This window comes from Dipteris shenzhenensis, chromosome 18 (assembly GCF_047967505.1).
Source record: "Dipteris shenzhenensis isolate YYH24624 ecotype China chromosome 18, Dip_SZ_1.0, whole genome shotgun sequence".
Classification (NCBI taxonomy): domain Eukaryota; kingdom Viridiplantae; phylum Streptophyta; class Polypodiopsida; order Gleicheniales; family Dipteridaceae; genus Dipteris; species Dipteris shenzhenensis.
The window spans coordinates 30,996,779-31,016,208 of NC_141613.1; positions in this window are offsets into that span (position 1 = coordinate 30,996,779).

Genomic DNA, 19,430 nt, shown 5'->3' on the forward strand with positions numbered 1-19,430 from the left:
ATAAAATCTAGGACACCTGGAAAACAAAACACCATGTTATCATTTTGCATTCAACTCATACATTGCACAATATACGTTGTCCATATGTGAAAATATCTTTTCTTGTGATATGTAACATTGATCTTTTATCTCTATTTCTGTATGTATTATTGGATCCTTTTAATATGGGTAGGCATGCTCCCTTAGAGGGATCAAACTTTAACAAAATGATAACCTTCAAATCAATGATTTTGTGTTCAATGAATTCTACTAGTGTAGGTTAATTGCTTGTGGGCCATGGGTTGGATTGTAACAACTAGAAACTCATCTTCTTATTGCCTTGATTTTCTTTGTCATTACTAGAATTGCATACGGCTTGAAAGCTACAACATGAGTTGGTTTTGGTACACATCTCAATGTGTGCATATTAGTTTATGTCCAAATCAATAAGTTTGCATCAATGAGTTCTTTTCTTTTTAGGCCATTAGTGAGCTTGTTCGTATGGTCATGGGTAGAATCTCAAGTGGTTTGTCATAGCACTAAGAACTGTAAACTTCCTGGTTATTCTATAACCTTAATTTGCTTATGTGGCTAAAAAGGAAGTGATTTAGTAAGGCCATTAGTTAAATCTTATGGTGATCTCAAATTGTACATAATTCCAAACATTGAATGCTGAGATTCAATACTTTCTTTCATTCTCCAATGGTTGGATCAAAGTAAGTTTTTCCACTATGAGGTATCACTTGACATGGAAGCATAAGAAGGCTAAGACATGAATGTATGGACAACCCTAAGAATGTATGGAGAGCTCTATCAATGAATGTATGAATAGCTCATAAGATACAATAAAAAAATAGTGTCTTGAATTGCTTTCTTGGAATTGAGATATGGGATTTATTCGCTTTATGGATTAGAGCTACTTTCTTAACATGCTTTGCCATCTCATAGATGTCATCGATTTGCTATTTACTATATTGAGATAGTTATATACTTGTAAATGTGGACTAGAGCTAAAATCTACATTTATTGTAGTAAACTAGAGATTATAGGCAGTGCTTTCATTTATTTAATGCCTTTTCATATACAAAATCAGTGGTGCTTATCCCTTTGTGAATGCATGTAGTAGTTAGTTGGTCAATTTCACCCAAGCCACGTATATTGTGCTTGTTGGTTGATTGAGCTAAAATGAAGACCCTCATAACATGTAATTTTTATTTCCACCAAATGGATGAAAACTAGAATGATCTTCCATTGATGCTATCCCTTCACTGCTTGACAACCTCATGGCCATAAAAACTCCATCCTTCACTAGGGGGCAACCTCATGGCCATGAAATCTCCCTTTTCCTTTTTGCATTTTTGAAAGAAAGTGTTTTGAATCAAATAGCTTCACATGTAGCATTCTTTGTATTTTGCTTTTGTTAATAATGATAAGGAAATTGTTAGTTGCCTCTTGTTTTGCAAGACAAAGATATAGAACAAAGGCTCAAATTTTATTATACATCTTATGTCATCTACATTATCTTCCCAATCAACATTAGTGTACCTATGACAATTGAGATCTATTATCTTTTTGCATTTTAGTCCATAATCTTATGTACCTTTCAAGTATCTTAGAACTCTTTTAGTTGCTAGGAGATGAGGATTTCTAAGAATTGATTAGTTCACCAAATCAAGTAAATAAGAGATGTTTGACCTTTATGATAGACAAATAAATCAAACTTCCATTAAACTTCTTATGTGCCAACAATTTGATGTTGCATTCCATAGGAGTTGGGAGTTGCTTGCAATCATTGACATGAAAACTATCGAAGAACTTTCTTGGTATATTGTCCTTGTGTGAACATGATGCCATTGTCATCTTTCTATATTTCTATATTGAGAGAATAATGGGGTTCTCAAATACCCTTCATGATAAACTCTAATTGAATTAACCTTTGACTTGACATAGGGTGTCCACTAGAGTTGATAATAGTTAGATCATTAAAATAAAATGCAACAAGAATAACTTCTTTTGTTATCTTTGTTATCTCTAGTGCCAGATCTGAGTACGATTGTTGAAATCTATCAAAAGAAAAGATTTTAATCTTTGCAACACGTGGTAGTTATAAAAGAGGATTTTGCAATTCGTAAAATTATTTTTCATAACACTGACAACATAACCTTTAAGTTATGTCATGTATATTTCTTTATTCAAGTCTCCATTAAGAAAAGCATTTTTAGCATCCATTTGATGGATAGGCTAGTCAAAATGTGAAGCAAGGGCAATCACTAGTTTGACAATGGTTATCTTTGCAATTAGTGCAAAGAATCTATTCCGTATTCTTGTTCATATCCTGTAGCAACCAATCTGACTTTGTATTTATCAATTTCTCTATTTGATTTAATCACTACTACATGAATTTGGCCATGAAAGTCAAGTTGTTTTTGTATGTCCATCTCTATGGCTCTTTCTTTTCTCTAAGTGATCTATTTAATTATGCATTGGAAGATTTTGGGATGTTAGTGATGCCTATGGTTGTTGTAGTATTCAAAATTTCTTGCATTTTTTCTCTTGCTTTACCTTGTGTAGTCATATAGATTGAATACTTTTTGAAATTGCTCCAGATTTGTATGTAAAATAAATTTATAAAAGATCAATATTGATGATGTTGGTAATAAAACAATAATGGGATGATCAAAGTATGACATTAGGGGAGATTTGGAATCAATAAGGGCCTCTTGGATTAGGAATTTAAGAAACCCACTAATCTCAAGATTAGGGAGCTAGCCAATAGGAAGGCTTGGAAATTAAAAGCATGGAGAAAACCATATTGGCCTCTCTTAGCCTCCTTTGTCCCTAGTACCTCCCACTAGCCCCCCTCTTGTCTCCACCACCACCTGGGACATTTACTAACTTGGTAGGTACCCACTTGCCTTTTGGTTAGTCCTTCCAATTCTCCTCCCTCTCTTGGTGGGACTCAAATCTCACATAACATTTGTTCTCCAACAAAATCAAAAATTTCCAAAAGTCTCTCCACATAACTTGTGTGGCTCTTTGTTTCTCTCTCTCCCTCTTCCGTTCTTGCTTCCGTTGAGAGCACTCTCAATCGGTATTAAAGCCCAAGTGATCTACCTGAGCGTGCGTGAATGCCTGGAAGCTCAGCAGCTCTGTGGGAGAAAGGAGAAGCTTTGTGGGTGATTTTACTTGCATCCGAGTGCGCAAAGATCTTGAAGGAACCTTTGGAAAAGTCACTTTGGTTTTGCGAAGTGATTTTGAGAGCCTATTAAGTGTTTTCAAAGAAAAAGTCGTTTTTAAAGCTCTTCCCTGTTTCGTTCGAGGACAGAGACTCCGTATTGACTCGTAGAGGCAACTATTGCTTGCTTTGGTGTCCATTTCACTTCAAGAGCTTGGAAACACCTTCATTCTTGAATTTGGGATCATTTCATTGGATTTCTGACTCACTGTGTCAGTTTCTACGTTTTTTTGCCCGGGTGTTGGAACTCAAGTGTGGAGCAACCATTTGCAGATCTGTTAGTCCTGGTGGACTCAGGAGCTCCTAAAACTTCTATGTTGCTCATCATTTGCACTCCGGTGGAGTTTACAAACAGTTCAGTTTCCAAAAACGTTTTTCAGTCTGTGTGTTGGACCCAATGATTGGGACCACGGTTTCCAAAACCATATGTCCCATTGCGTTTCGGATGCCTTAAAACCCCTATCTGTCAGTTCTTGCATGATTCGGTGGAGTATTTTCAGAGTTATAGATCTCTGTGTATTGGATTTCATCTCTCTGTCATGCATTTTTCATTCTAAGGTTTTAAAACCTTAGATTTATGCCACATGGTACTGGATAAGTGTCGATTCCCATTTCTCACTCATCAGTTTTTATGAATGTTGTAGCAATAGCTTATTATTGGAATGCGAGTGTAAGCATTTTCTTTATATGGAGCAAATCCTTTGACAAATTGTTTTGCTAGGCTGATGGAACATACGTTTCTTGTCAAAGGGTAGGGAAAAAGCCTAGATCTCTACCAAATTTAACCACTTCTTGGAAGGACTTGAAAGTAAATGTTTTCAAGCCTTCTATGTATATGTAACCGCAAAGTAGACATGTTTTCTTTAAGAGTTCTTGCACTTCTTTAATTCAAGCGTATTATATCTTAATTGAGTCCGATTATGCAATGGCACCCATGTTTTGAGGCATCTCAGGTTCTATTTTCAGTAGCGGTCATTATCATGGGACCATGATTTCTTGAGCATACCTTATGCAGATCACTCTAGTTGCAGTTTGAGCAATGTGCACTCATTCGTGGTATGCATTGGGTTGCAGTGGATGATTTATAGGCCATTTAGATGCATTGCGATCCTTATTGGATGCGCTGATTGGCCTAGATTGCCTTGTGGGATGCTATTTTTATGGATGCTATTTTATGCTGAGGGACAGCTTTGACACATTGCAAGTGATGCACTGATAGTGTTATGCTCTCTTGGATGAGATATTGTTGATGCATATGCCCATGGATGGTGTTTATGCTTGAGCCATTTGGCACTTATTGGCATTTTGGATTGCCATTGCAGTTGGCATTTTCTTTTGGGCCAGATTTGCTCATATGGATGCATAGTACATGCACATGAGTCAGCTGCATCTTTTGATGCTTTGAGCTTTGAGTTTTGGTGATATTTCACTCTATTGTGGCATACACATTTGGTGCACCTAGTATTTGGTGTGATTCTCTCTTGTAGGCACTAGCATTTGGGATTTTGTTTCATTTGCATCATGGCATCCTCTTCCATGTCTGAAATGGAGTTTTTTAGCATTAAAAAGTTTGATGGGACAAACTTTTCTTTGTGGAAAGAACAGATAAGGGATGTGCTTATTCAAAAGAAGCAGATTAAACCCTTGGCAGGTATTGAAGCTAAGCTTATGGATATGTCTGAGGATGATTGGAATGAGTTGGATACATTAGCAAAGTCTACTATTAGACTTCATCTTGCAGAGTCACTTTATTTCACAGTAGTAAATGAGCAGACTACAGAAGATTTGTGGAAGAAACTGTGTGCCACTTATGAGAAGGAAACTGCCTCTAATAAAGTTTACCTCATGAAGAGGTTGTTTGAGCTGCAGATGAAGGAAGGGGTCTCCATTGCTTCTCACTTGAATGAATTCAATATTATTTTCAGCCAACTTCAGGCTCAGAAGATGAATTTTGATGCGGAGACTGAGGCAATATTTCTCTTATGTTCATTGCCATCCTCATGGGATACCTTCCGTACATCTATCAGTAACTCTGCACCTGGTGGAGTACTGAAATTTGATGATGTTGTGGGTAGCTTGTTGGCCAAGGAGATTAGATGGAAGTCTATGGACAGCAACAAGCAGGATGCAGCCTTAAATGTGCAAAGGGGCAGATCACTGTTCAGGGGGAAGTCCCAAGAAAGAGGGAAGTCTCATAGCAAATCCAGGGCACGGAACATTGAGTGTTACCACTGTGGCAAGAAGGGCCATATGAAAAAGGATTGCTACAAGCTGAAAAGAGAGCAAAAAAACAAGAAAAAGAAGAGAGTCCAAGGGAGGACAAAGGAAAAGTGAAGATCGAGGAGATCAATGCAGTCACACATGATATTGACAATGACATTCTCTTCATGTCTAGTTTATCTGTAGAGTTGCTTACCACTTCAGATGATGCATATTCCTAGGATTGGATTTTGGACTCTAGTGCTTCATTCCATGTTACTCCCCATAGGGAATGGTTCTCCACTTATGACAGTGGAAAGACAGGTTGTGTGCATCTTGGAAATGACTATGCATGTGACATAGTGGGAGTAGGTGACATAAAGTTTTCTTTTGCAAATGGGTCTGCATTTATTTTGAAAAATGTGAGACATGTGCCTAAGCTGACCAAGAGTCTCATTCCAATGGGTCAGCTAGATGATGCTGGTTTTCAGACCAACTTTGGTTTTGGGAGTTGGAAAATTGAGAAGGGCTCTATGCTTTTGGCTAGGGGTGCCAAGTGTGGGACTTTGTATCCCTTACATGTATCAGGGGTATTTGATCATGTTGTTGCAATAACCGAGCAGCCAAGCACTTCTTTATGGCATTACTGGTTGGGCCATATGAGCGAAAATGGGATGAAACTCTTATGCTGTTTGGGTTATGTACCGCATTTGAGTTTTTCTGATTTTGAATTTTGTAAGCACTATCTCTATGGGAAGAAGACTAAATCAGCCCATAAAAGAAGGGGAAAGAAAGAGTTTGAAAAGCTTGATTTGGTGCATTCAGATGTATGTGGTCCCATGCCTACACGGTCATTAGGCGGGGCTGAATACTATGTGACTTTCATTAATGATGCCACTAGGAAAGTGTGGGCTTATGCTTTAGCTTGGAAGAGTGATGTGTTCCAGGTATTTCAGAAATGTCTAGCCTTGGTTGAGAATCAGTTAGGTAGAACACTTAAATGCCTATGGACTGACAATGGTGGAGAGTATCTCTCATGACTTTTAGCATTTCTGTGATACAAGTGGGATTAAAAGGGAGCTCACATCCCCTCGTACTCCAGAGCAAAATCATAGTTGTAGAAAAGATGAACCGTACCATTTAAGAAAGGTTGCAATGCGTGCTTTCCAATGCAAGTCTTTCGGGTGGTTTTTGCGCTAAGGCAATGAAGACTACAATGCATGTGATCAATAGATCACCTAGTAAGAGTTTGGATGGTTGTATTCTTGAAGAGGCATGGAGTGGCAAGAAGTCATTTTACTCTCATTTGCATATATTTGGGTATGAGGCATATGCACATGTGCCAAAAGAGCTTCGAAAGAAGCTAGATCCTAATCGTCTCTAGGATCCAGAAGCAAAGAAGATCATACGTAGCCATGATGTAGCCTTCAATGAGAAGAAGATGCATAAGGCACCCATGAGGGATGTGGAAATGAGGAGAATCACTTTCCAGGACGTGAATCCACCTGCATATGTTGATAGACAGCAAGCTGTCCATGCACCAAATGTGCAAGAAATGGTACCACAAAGTACTCCCACAAGTATACAATCAAGGGTAGATGATGGATCATCTATTGGTGGAAATGATGAGCCAAATGTGGCTGATATGCAAGTGGGACAGCAAGCTGAAATGCCCTTGAGAAGATTATCTAGAGTGTCTAGACAACCTGATAGGTTTGTTCCAGGGGTAGACTATGTGATGCTTACTGATTGCGGGGAGCCTTCTTGTTACAAAGAGGCTATGATGCGTGAGGATCAACGCAAGTGAGAGTATGCTATGCAATCAGAGATGAGTTCACTTATGAAGAATAAGACGTGGGACTTGGTCTCTTTGCCACATGGAAAGAAAGCATTGCCATGTAAACCCTAGCCTCAACAATGTGGCTAAAAAGCCATGGAGGTGGTCTAAAATGCCACGACATCCCAAAAGGGGTCAAATGAAAAAATAATGAGTAGTCCCATGTTCTCATGAAGGATAAAAGTCTCCCACGAGTTGCCAAAGAGGTGCCTGTACACCGCTCCCACCGACTCCTGAGAGTGAAGATAGTCTTCGCCCAAATGAAAGCAAGAGTGTCAGCCTCCGTGCATAAATGACCCCCAAGGACAAAAGAACATCGCGAACACCATATCTGCCATAGGGTAATACTAGAACTCTGCCTCCTTCTTTTTCCCCTTCTTTGATTTGCTTTTGGTCATACCAAATATCTGTTCTGCACATTGTGCTGCTATGACCATGTCTTCGAAGTCGTCGGCTCCTGCCAACGTGTCCCTTCCTGCCACAACACTTCTCAATTCCTTTGCAGAAGTAATCCCCCAATTGTTCCTCAGTCGACGGTGGCTAGCCTCTGGTTCAGATTTCAAAACTTCTGGGCATAGTCTTCTTCAAGAATACCTCTTACTTGAAAGGTGCTTCTACCAAAGTTGGTTCGCTTTTTTTGCTAAAGTAGCATGCTTTGCAAACTTTTAATTGTAGCTTTGTAATGCCAATTTCCATATTCTGATTCCTGAGATCTAGTAAGCTCTTGAAATTGACATGTCCATATCTCTTGTGCCATTTTACAGATAGTGGTATTTGTTGCGAGTGAGTTGACATGGCAATCAAATTTGGCATTGTAGCTAGCATTCTATATAAGCATCCTTCCTTGACTCCTTTTCATACTAGTTCAAATCTTATGGATTTGTCTCTGATAGGGCATTCATGTCTGTCAAAGATGACTTGGTAGTTGTGTTCCATCATTTGACCTCCTGACAAGAGGTTCTTGTTGAGCTTTGGAACATAGAGTACGTCTTTCACCAATCCTTTTGTACTAGGGAAATTGTACATAGGGATAATGCTTGTCCCTTGAACTAGATTCAATGTATTTCTGCCATGTAGATGACATTCTTTTGCCCTTCTAATGGTTTCATCTCTATGAACCATTCTTGATGATTTGTCATATGAGATGATGCACCACTGTCGATGTACCAAGGATCGTGATTTGCTTGGTCAACTTGATAGATGAAATCCTATTTTGTATTGAAATCAGTGTCTAGATACACTGTCTAGATACACTGTATCAGTCTTCTACATTTCCTCATTTGCAAGAAACATATTTCCATGTTAATTTGCATAATGACTGTGACTAGAATGTCCACCACGATGATTTCCTCTTCTGTGGAAATTCCCTCGAGTGCTACTGGATTGCCCACCTTGGTCATACTGCCATTTCTATTGGATTCATGGTCTCTCCTATTGCTGTGAGTTAATGGTTGTAGTCTTTGTTCCTGAGTACGTAAGCATGACTGGTTTTGCTGCTATTGTAGAAACTCTGGTTGATTTGGTTTCTGAGTGTGAGAATCCTGGAAATGTTCTTTGACTCATAGAGAGCTGCGAACATATCCCATGCTTCGTTTAATGTCTTGACAGTGTTGAGCTATCCTAGCATAACATCTTGCACATTCTCCTTAATCAAATGATATGCATACTTATCTTTCTTATCCCATTCTACCTATGCTCGGGCAATGGTAGGATCTTCTATAAGTGCAAAAACTGTTTGTGTAGCTGGAGGTCCCACTGTTGGTGTTGTGACAACAGGTGGATTAGAGCTACTGCTAGGCTGGATCGTCCAATGGTCTAGGTGTAGATCCATCGACATACTTCCATTTGTCCTGAAGTACAAGAATGGTCTCCATTTGGTATTTCATGTTCCATAATTGGAGTTGTCTAGCTTAGCAGATGCCTCCAGATTAAGGTTGCTAGTCATAGACATGGTGCAAGAAATGCACTCAAAGTGTCGTGAAAATCACTGTCTGAATCAACTGCAAAACACTGACTGTATCAAGTGGAATCTAAACTATCAGTGAAGGTAGAACTGTAATATATAATCCGATCTAAATTACAAGGCTTGTGGCAAATGATAATGGGAATAGCCAAGAGGCTTTACAAGGCTGAAATAAAGTGCACAATGCCATGAAATAGCCAAATAGGCTTTACAATGATGGCATGTGTGTGTGAAATCAAATCATGTGCTATCTGCCCATTGATCAATCAGACAATGCCTCTAAACACTTTGAAGTCTGTTCACTGAACTTATGAACAACATGTTTTAGGTAATGTGATGATGTGAAACCATATGTGAGCGTAGGCACTGACTTCGAGTAGGAACTAGTCAAGAATTTTGGGCATGGCTTAGATTGGCAACTTGTAGAAATTCAAATCATCTCCTCTATGGCGATCTACTCTACTTTGATCTAGATCTGTACCAGCCGTTGATCAATGAAAGAATAATAAATAATTTCTTTTCTTTGGTTCTTTTTATGTGCTGGGTGAGATGCGTCGATGCAGAGGCTGATGTGTGAGATTGACTTAGCCATTCCTGAGCCCTGGTGGGAGGGACTATACGCATGGAGAGACAGCAGATGGTTGGGGCAATTTTCTTGTACTGGTGTCCCCTTGAGGATGTTGATGCAGCAAGGCAACATACACCTCAGCTTCCTCTGTGTAGGACATGGAGGCCTACTTCAGCCACTCATTGAGAGAGACCCTGAGATGGATGGGAGTCTTGATGGGATTCATTGGCAGATGATCAAAGTGGTGGGACGTTTGGGGAAGGCGTGGCAAATTGAGCCTCCCAGCATCTTAGAGCAAGATGCCCCTAGATGGCGCCTTTGGCTATGGGAGGGTACACCTTTGAGGGAGGTCTAGCAGGATCTAGGAGAGTGGTACTGGCCTTCCAGGGAGGTGGGTTTGATGACCTGTGTGGTTGCCTTGAAACTAAAAAAAGAAGGATGTGTGATTTCTATCCCACATGGCAGCCTCTCTCAATCCCGATAAATGTGCCCATGTGGCACAGTAAACTCCCAACATCCTAGAGGTGTCAAGCCCCATTACGGTCCTCATTTAAGGTCTCATAGGTGGGCATTGACCAACAAATTTACTTTTCTATAGAGGGAGGGGTAATGTAATGTGTTTAGGACATTGCCCCTATTTACCTTTGTTTGCCCATTACCCTAGCCTATGCCATGTGTTTAGGACATTCCCTTGTTTGCCTTTGTTTGTTGATAACCTTAGTTTTTACTAGATTGTGTTGGATTAGGGTTGGTCACCTCCCTCTTGTGAGCCCTCAAATGAGGTGTGCATTGGGGGGGTGGACCATAGGACAAGAGATTGGGTCATGGGGCTACCACATGGGCTGCCATGTGGGAAGTAGATAAAAGAAGAAAGTACTTGGTAGAGGAAAGCCTCTGGAGTGCTGATCGAAACTCAGTACGAAGACTTTTGTTAAATGGATGCCTTTGATAGAGCTAGGGAACCCCTTGTCTGGCCAACGAGACCTTATAGACTAGCTAACCTAGTCAGTCTCTATCTCCCAACCTACCAGAACAAGGCGGACTCAGCTCTTGCAAATGCCCTCCACAGACTACTGAAGGAAGTCTGTGAGGCTATCGACCAAGGCAGCCTCTGCTGCTTATATAAGCATAAGCAGGACACATACAAGCATGTTCTGTAGCTCCTCAGCTCGACTGGGTGGCATCTTTTAGCCCCACAACTAGCCCTAAAGATGGACTTATGATCATTCTTAATTCAGGATTATTGAACTTTCCTCAAAAGTGAGTGATACTTGTGTCGAAATGTGTGCATGATGTGACAAGCGTGTAGAGCATAAAAAATTGAGCGATTTCCTTTTTGGAGCACCCTCAAATTCTTCTTGGATCAAGAGATATGGCTTGATCTAGGTGGAGGGGCAAAGTGCTCAATGATGATGTGGCACTTAGTGTCACATGCAAGGGTGTGGGATGTGCCAAAGGAGTAATGATGATGTGGCAACTGGGTGCACATGTAGTGACTATGTGTGCCTTGTAGGAGGTAACTGTGCCTGACAAGGGATTGCCATGTGGCAGTGTTGAGGTGGCACTGATTGAATTAACCTAGGGTCATATTGACCCAACCATGGTTAGATTAACTAACCTAGGGTTAGGTTGACCTAATTAGAGTCAAGATGACCTAACTAGGGTTTGATTGGTCAATGCTAGCATGGCTGGTGATGTGGATGCTGATGTGGTAGATGACATGGCATTGATGATGTGACACTTATTGAGGTATCAGGGTGACATGTGGCACATGATGTGGCAGCTCCTGACATGGCAGTCGAGGTACAGTAAAATGTACCCAGGTTAGTAGGTAACCCTAGGTGACGTGGTAGATAAGGTTGCCATGTGGCAACATTCTAACCACTGTGTGGTCCACCAAGGGATAAGGATAACCCCCTTATCTGCCATGTGTCATTCTTTTAGAGGCCATAATTTTGAATATGCTGACAAAATCTTTGGAGATTCTGTTCGTGCATGCAGAGTCACGTTTATTTGTAGGTCGATGTTTGGAGTAGGAGATCGTGAGCGAGCTTGGAGTGGGTCAGAGCTGCATGTTGCTGCGGCCTCTACCGTCGTCATTGGTCTCTCAGGTGGAACTCTCCCGGCCCCTCGTCTCTCTAGTAGATAAGTCTGGCCTCCGCTGTGCCGGTCATCGGACTAGCTTTAGAGAGGCTTGGAGGTCCGTCTCGCAAATCCGCTCGCTAGCCACAAAGGAGCTGCTTTATGTGAAGTTGCTGTGCATGGGAGCTCGTTGCTTCATGTGCGTTTCATCGAGGCGCTCCTTGTGGTCGCAATGGTGTAGATCCGATGAGATGTAGAGAAGTGGAGCTGTGCTGGGCTGCAGCTCCTGGTGGAGGCACCATGTTGCCAACAGTGAAGATGTAGTTGCAGAAGGTGAAGCTCCCATTCGGTAGGTTGGTCGTTGAGCCGGTGATTGTGAAGCCATTGTTATGTGATTATAGTAGAGCAAGCATTGAGAATGCCTTTGTTGATGCTTGTTTGATGGAAGTGCTGGCCGTCGAGGGAAAAGCGAGCTTGCTATTGCAGTCTATTGATAGGCTGAGCTGTGGAGGAGAAATACTGAGGCTTTAGACAATGAAAGCCACTATTATAAGGAGTCGCCTCGCTTTAGGAGGCCATTGAGAGCTTGTAGATGGCGTGGGACATGTTGGCTTGCACTAAAGAAGGCTGTAGAGGCTGCTGTTGCATACAAGCTTGCCTAGAGCTAGTTTGTCTAGAGCTGTTGCATACAAGCTTGCCTAGAGCTAGTTTGTTCGTGGTGCTGTTGTTGTGTGGACAAGTCGACGGTGCTTGTTGAGTTGATTGTAGGCTAGAACTCCTTAGACTAGAGTTCTCTCTCTTGTAGGAAAACAGGTCCTTAGGATCTCTGTCTTAATGAAGAAAACACTCGAACTAAACCTCGAAATGAACCTTATAGAGAACTCCTGAAGTTCTCTTACCTTTCTCATGAAATGAACATACACACAAAATCTCACTCTCTCTCACACGGAATGAATGTCTCTCAATGAAAAACTATCCCTATCCGTCTCACAAACTCTTGAACAAACTCTCTCTTTCTTTCAATCAAAGAACTCTCTCTCTCACAAAGAGATGAATAAAAATCTCTTAAGGACAATGGATGAAAATTTCTCTCAAAGGAAATCTTTCATCATTGGAATGAAAGGATGGAAATACTAGATCGCTCAATCTCTCAATCACTCAATCTCTCTCACAAGGATCTCAATACCTCAGCGGAAGACAAGGGAAATCTGATATCATGACAAAATATGAAGAGGGGAGAGAAGAAGAGTGGAGATAAGGAGAGAGGGCGTAGCTAGAGAGCACACCACAAATGACTAACTATACACTAGATTTAGTTGAAAATGTAGAATATATACAAACCCATTTAGGGTTAGGGTTAGGGCATCTAACCCTTTCTTTCATAGCACTCTATAAGTGTTAGTGCTATTCACATGTAATCGAGCATGGTCTCTCAATAAAAGTTAGAACTCAGCAAACTTGCACTTCAAACTTGCTGTGTTCCGATTAATTGGGTTAGCCGATGGAATTGATGGTGCTGATGGTACTATTGGCACTTGTTGCACTGATGGCACTACTGGCACTGCTAGCACTGCTAGCACTTGTGGCACTACTAGCATTACTGGCACTACTAGCACTTGTGGTACTACCGACACTACTAGCACTTATGGCATTCCTAGTACTACTGGCACTATTGGCACTACTAGCACTACTTGCATTGCTGGTTGGATGATTGGATTAACTTGTATTTTTGAGTTTATATAGGCTTTTATATTCCATGGAGCACTAGGTTTTCTTGACTCACTGAGGTTACTGGATCTGTCGAACTAAACAATGTTGGTGAAAAGAGCTGGCTTATCGGATCTTTTTGTCTGTCTTGATTGAATAAGTTTGTAATATCTAATGCTTCAAAAGTGAACTCGCAACTAAAGCCTTGAGTTGGCAGGGTACATGAACAGTAGGATTGCCAATGTTTTGGGTTCATCTAGAATCCGCAAAAGTATTCCAGACTAACAAAAACTCCAAGTGCAATGCACAACTTATATACAGAATGCAGGATGTCATTATAGATAGTGTAGAGAATACACCCAGAATACATTGTCAAAATATCAATTTGCTAGACAAAAAAAAAAACAAGCTATTATAAGTGCAAAAAACACTCCAATAAAAAGTACAAGGACTCAATTGGTTTCAACTAGAGCTTCTAGAAGTTTAGATGCAAGACAATGCACTATCAGCAACATGGCTACAATCTTTAGTGCAGAGGGATTCCTATCTATTCTAGAACAATTTTACTTAAGAGATGATATAGGGCATCCATCTCTATATCCATTGGTCTTTTGTGCTCCTAAACTTCACTCACTTGGATCTATGAATTATTTCTATGTTCCATGCTCAATTATGGAAACAAGAGATACCTACACATGCACATGCACACGCACATGCACATGCACATGCACATGCACATGCACATGCACATGCACACACACACACATGCACATGCATGCATGCATGCATGCACGTGCGTGCGCGCAGACACACACACACACACACACACACACACTTCTATTCTATTGATGGCATGCTATATTTTTGGCACTCAAAACCAAATGATCAATCATATAAAATAAATAAGGAGATAGCAGTCCAATCGAAGCAATATGTAAGAGAATATGAAAGACTTGATAGGATATGATGATCGAGTTGGGGACAATCGACCTCTCAAAATATCAAATGACACAACTAGAATCAACTCATCTCTATCAAGCTTTTTAATGCTTCTTACAAGGACACAAGGCACATGTCTACTAACAACTCTAAGAGTAGTTGCTCTATGCTATTTGGTAACAAAAAAAGGACCACCTAGCTATGAGTCATTGGAACAGAGATCGCATAGCCTTGTGGCTTGGACAAAGAGAGAGACCATGAAGCTCAAAGTATAGCAATTGGTCAACCACAATAGTCTTTTACCAGATTGATGTTGGCTCTTTCCTACCGCTTTCGTAGAAAGAGCTGGGTTTCTATGTTGCAGGGTTCCGAGGCTTTTTGTCACCTACAGATATATTGGGATTGTCGTTGTAGTATATATGTAGCTTAGGACCTCGAGTCGTGTTCCGGTGAGAGACGTAGGCTTAAGTGTGGTGAGTAAACATAATGCAAGCATGTGTAAAAGGCACGTATACCATTGTTGTTGGGGTAATGAAGGCTTTCGCCTTCATTGGGGGTTGTAGGGTTTAGGAGGAGTTTAAGGGTTCAGAAGGAGGTTCCAAGGTTTAGAAAGAGTTCAGGGTTAGAAAGAGTTCCAGGGTTCAGAAGGAGGTACCAAGGTTTAGAGTAGAGTACATGGTGGAGAACTCGTCTCCCTCGTAGATCATTGAGTTTAGAGGGTTTAGGAAAGTATAGGAGTGGGAGAGGAAGAAGGTGTAAGAGCATGGGTGAAGTAAGAGGGAGAGGAGGAAGGAGGAGGAGGGAAGAGGAGGAGGGAGAGGGAGGAGAGAGGAGGAGGAGGAGGAGGGAGGAGGAGGGAGGAGGAGGAGGAGGAGGAGGAGGGAGAAGGGAGGAGGAGAGGGAGAGGATGGGTTGCAGGGTTGGAGGAGAGGGAAGAAGGGTTGCAAGGTTAGGACATGCTTTTGGACGTGCAGTGCAAGGAAGCATGGACACTTGAGACAAATGCTTGGAATACCAATGTAGACTCAACACAATGCCCCAAGAGTCTGGGCTTCATTCCATTATGGGGTATTTATACAAGTTGGAGAGCTTCCCTCTCTGCATGTAACACAAAGTCGTATCACAAAGTTGTAACACAAAGTTGTGTCACAAAGTCGTAACACATTCTCTCTCTTCATGTAGAAGATGTAACACAAAGTTGTTACACAAAGTTGTTACACAAAGTCGTAACATAAACTTGTAACACAAACTTGCAACACAAAGTTGTTACACAAAGTCGTAACATAAAGTTGTGTCTAGAAGTTGTAACACAAAGTTGTAACACCTTCTCTTTCTTCATAAGTTCATGTTGGCACAGAGTCAACATACCCCCGGATCCATTTTATTACCCGTCCTCGGGTTATGGCTTATTGCGATCACGTACCTGGGTTGCCATGTTTTTAGTCCAGTGGCTGTGGAACTTGTGTCATGCCAGACGGTCCTGCTGTAGAGCCTTAGCACCATACAATTTTTGCGCAGTTTCCAGGTAGCCTGTATCCACCATTTGCTCGAACAGAGATATGTGGCGTGCCTCCAAGAAGATCACTCTTTGGTATAGTCTGCTTGTAATCTGAGCATCAATCCGTTCATTGGGATTAAAGCTGAGTGGAGGCAAATGGGAATCAAGGTAGCATGGGACTTCCAGAATTAATGCTAATGTTTTGCAGAAGATGGCACTTTGGCGAAGGAAGCGATCAATGTTGCCGTGCATTGTTTGTTCATGCTGCTGAAGTGCTCGGATCATGGCGCCTTGGATAGTCCATTCTACACCAGAGTAGGATTCGATCATTGGCCAATTAATGACTCGATCTTCAGCCAAAGTGTGTATGTTGGCTTCCCATCTTTTACGCCGTGGAACTGCATAGAGCTTGGGATGGGTTCTGAGACATGGAGGTGCCCGTAAGTACTCCTTTAAGAAGCTTACATCAAAGAGCTTGGGACGGCGCCAATCAGGTTGTGGATCCAATTTGCTAATCCAAGCTTCACTTATTTGGTGCTGACGAAGATTGGTAGGAAAGTTACCCAGGGTCCATCCACCGCGAGTTTTCATATCAGGATATTTGCTCCAAAATTCCTTGATGGGGTTACTGGGAAGTGGTATCGCATCAAAATCATACTCATCATTGGAACTTGGCATGGGTGTACGAATTGGATTATCCGGATCCTGATATTCAAAATCAAATACTGCATCATTTTCTGCTGATGGCAGCACCAGAAGTGTCGGAGGTGATGACGGGGCCGGGAGAGAAGCAGGGGACATGGGGGAGAAATATGGCTGAGTGATAGTGGCGGAAGGGGGAGCAGAGGGGAGGGGGGGAAGAAATGGGCAAATGGTTTGAGCAGCTTGGTAATCCTCAAGGGTAGGATTAGCAAGGGAGGGGAAAAAGCTAGGTGTGAGGGGCTCGTAAGTTTGGGACTGTTGGGTGAGTTGAAAATGGTGAGAGGCATGAGCAAAGAGACGATGGAGGGAATAGATGTTAGGATGGAGCTCGGGGAAGGTTAAGAGGGTGGCAGCAGCAAGGGGAAGTGAGGTTATGATGTTGGCAGAAAGAGTGGTGAGATATGGGAAGTTGGATGTGAGATAGGCCTTGTCATCGTCCGACACTTCTTTTTGCTGGTGCGATGGGATGATCAGCTGCATGGGTTGGATGCCCGTTATGTCATGCCGTGCAAATAATAGGGATGGCCTTTGCAGCAACGGCAACAAACCTGCAATAACCCTGAGGGGAGGACTACCCATGAGGCAGGCATATGCAATGAAAGCATCTGGCCTGAGAGTGATAAACCCAGCATGTGTAGACAGGCAGAAGATATTCTTCTCATCTTCAGACAAGTCTTGGCAAATGATGCGCAGGGTTTTAATCCCGATGAATCGTTTCCAGTCGATTGTTGGATGAGCAGCTATGATCTTGAGTTGGAGTTGCTTCCATTGGATCAGCACGCGTGCGTGGAGGTGATCTTCCATTTGGAGAGCAGTCACAAGCTCTTCATACACCACGATTGTGCATTGTAGTGGGCCATCATTGGTGTTGTCTTCCAATGCCTCATTGTTATGCACTAGCAATTGGAGTTCAAGCTTGGAGATGGCTATTTTTTGGGAGTGCATCTCATTCATCTTTTCTTTGTACTGATGGTAGATGCTTGTGTATGCCTCTTTAAGTTTTTTCATTTGCAAGGTGACCTTTGCCTGTTGAGGGATGTCTTCAGTGGTATTGGACCATTGGTCCAAGAACTGGGCTTGTAAAGTGCTGGCCTCTTGAACAGTAGCAAGTTGGTCTTTTAAGAGTCGGCATTCCCTTGTAAGCTCATCAATGCTAAAGGCACGTACTGCCAAAGATTGTTGCATGTCTTCTAGCTTGTCCTTGCATTCCTGGAGCTCGTCTTCTTTGTGAATGAGAGTGAGTCGAGCTTGTGCCACTTCCTCTATTTGTTGCGCATGTGCAGTTGTCAGGGAGTTATAGGAGGTCTGTAGGATTGCCATTGCTTCTACTGCCGCAGTCAGCTGTGTTTGACTTTGATGGAGATTGGAGGTCACATCCTTTACGGCCTTTTCTTGAGCTTGGAGAGCCTGGTTCATGCGCACTTCTTCTACCTCCTTCTCATCTATCTGTGCCCGAAGAGCCTTGACCTCGATGGCGATTGCCTGGAATTGGTCTTCGATTTCTGATGCCATCTGCCTTTCCAATTCTCTTGCATATGCTTCCTTAGCCAAGCTAGTGAAGAGTTCGGACATTTGAATCATTTGGCTAGCTTGATGCTGGAGAATGACAGATGGTGATGAGGTCTGGCGATATTGCTGATACAAGTGGTGCCCATGGAGCCATCCCGAGGGTTCTGTAGTACTTGGGGGAGGTTGTTCCAATGGCATTTCACTCCCTTGTGGACAATAGTCATACTGCTGTTCTGGCACGAGCTCTCCTTGAGGCTCATCGACTGGCATGACGTCGATGGACGGTTCGAGTGCCGATGTGGTCTCAAGCTCTGGTGCTGATCGTTCCTCAGGTTCGGGTGCCAACCTTGTCTCGAGCTCGGGTGGGTGCTGTTGGGGGAGACTTAGTGGTTGCAATTGTGCACCGAGCTGAAGCATTTCCTGAGGCAATTCTGCAATCCTGCTTTCCAAAATAGGTACTTCTGTTAAGGCATCTGTACTTATCAATGTGATAGCTGGAGCAGTTGATGATGGCTCCCATACTGGTGAGAAGGGTATGTCCAACTCCTCAATTGGCTTTGGAGATTGGGGCAGAGTCATTTCTCTTTGTTGTAGTTCCTTTTTGATGATGATAGCCAATAAGTGCGGAATTTTACATTTCTGGCCTGAAGAACCATCGAGTTTTTTGGTAAAGAAAATGACAAAGTGTTGGACCCAGTCTTGTTTGAGCTTCCTACTCAGCAAAACAAATGTGCGGAGTGGAAGGGAGCGTTCCTTGCCGTTCTTTATTCCCAGGATGGTGGATAGAAATTGTGCTGCTTCCTTGAGATGAGGGTCAAGGATTGTGCGAAGCAAGATGCCATCTCTATGGATCAGGGTACCCTTGGTGAGGAGAGACTGTACTTCAATAAACTTTGCATCCGCAGACCTTTTAGGGTATGCGCCACCTTGCCTTGGCAGAGAGAAAGCCCTTTGAATGACTGTACTGTCGAGGATAATGTTCAGTGGGCTCTGCTGTACAGTGATTGTACCAGTGATTGTACCGTACTTGCCATCTGTTGCATTGCTGGAGTAGTAAGAGTGGAGAAAGTCCTTGATGTAGGTGGTCATGATAGGACTATCCTCCAAGGATTTGAGGCTCTCATGCAAATTGCCTAGACCCCGTTGCTCTAAGTAAGATGTTGCTTCCTGGGAAAGAGCATAAGTCGAGGTGGGTGGCCAGACAAGTTCCAA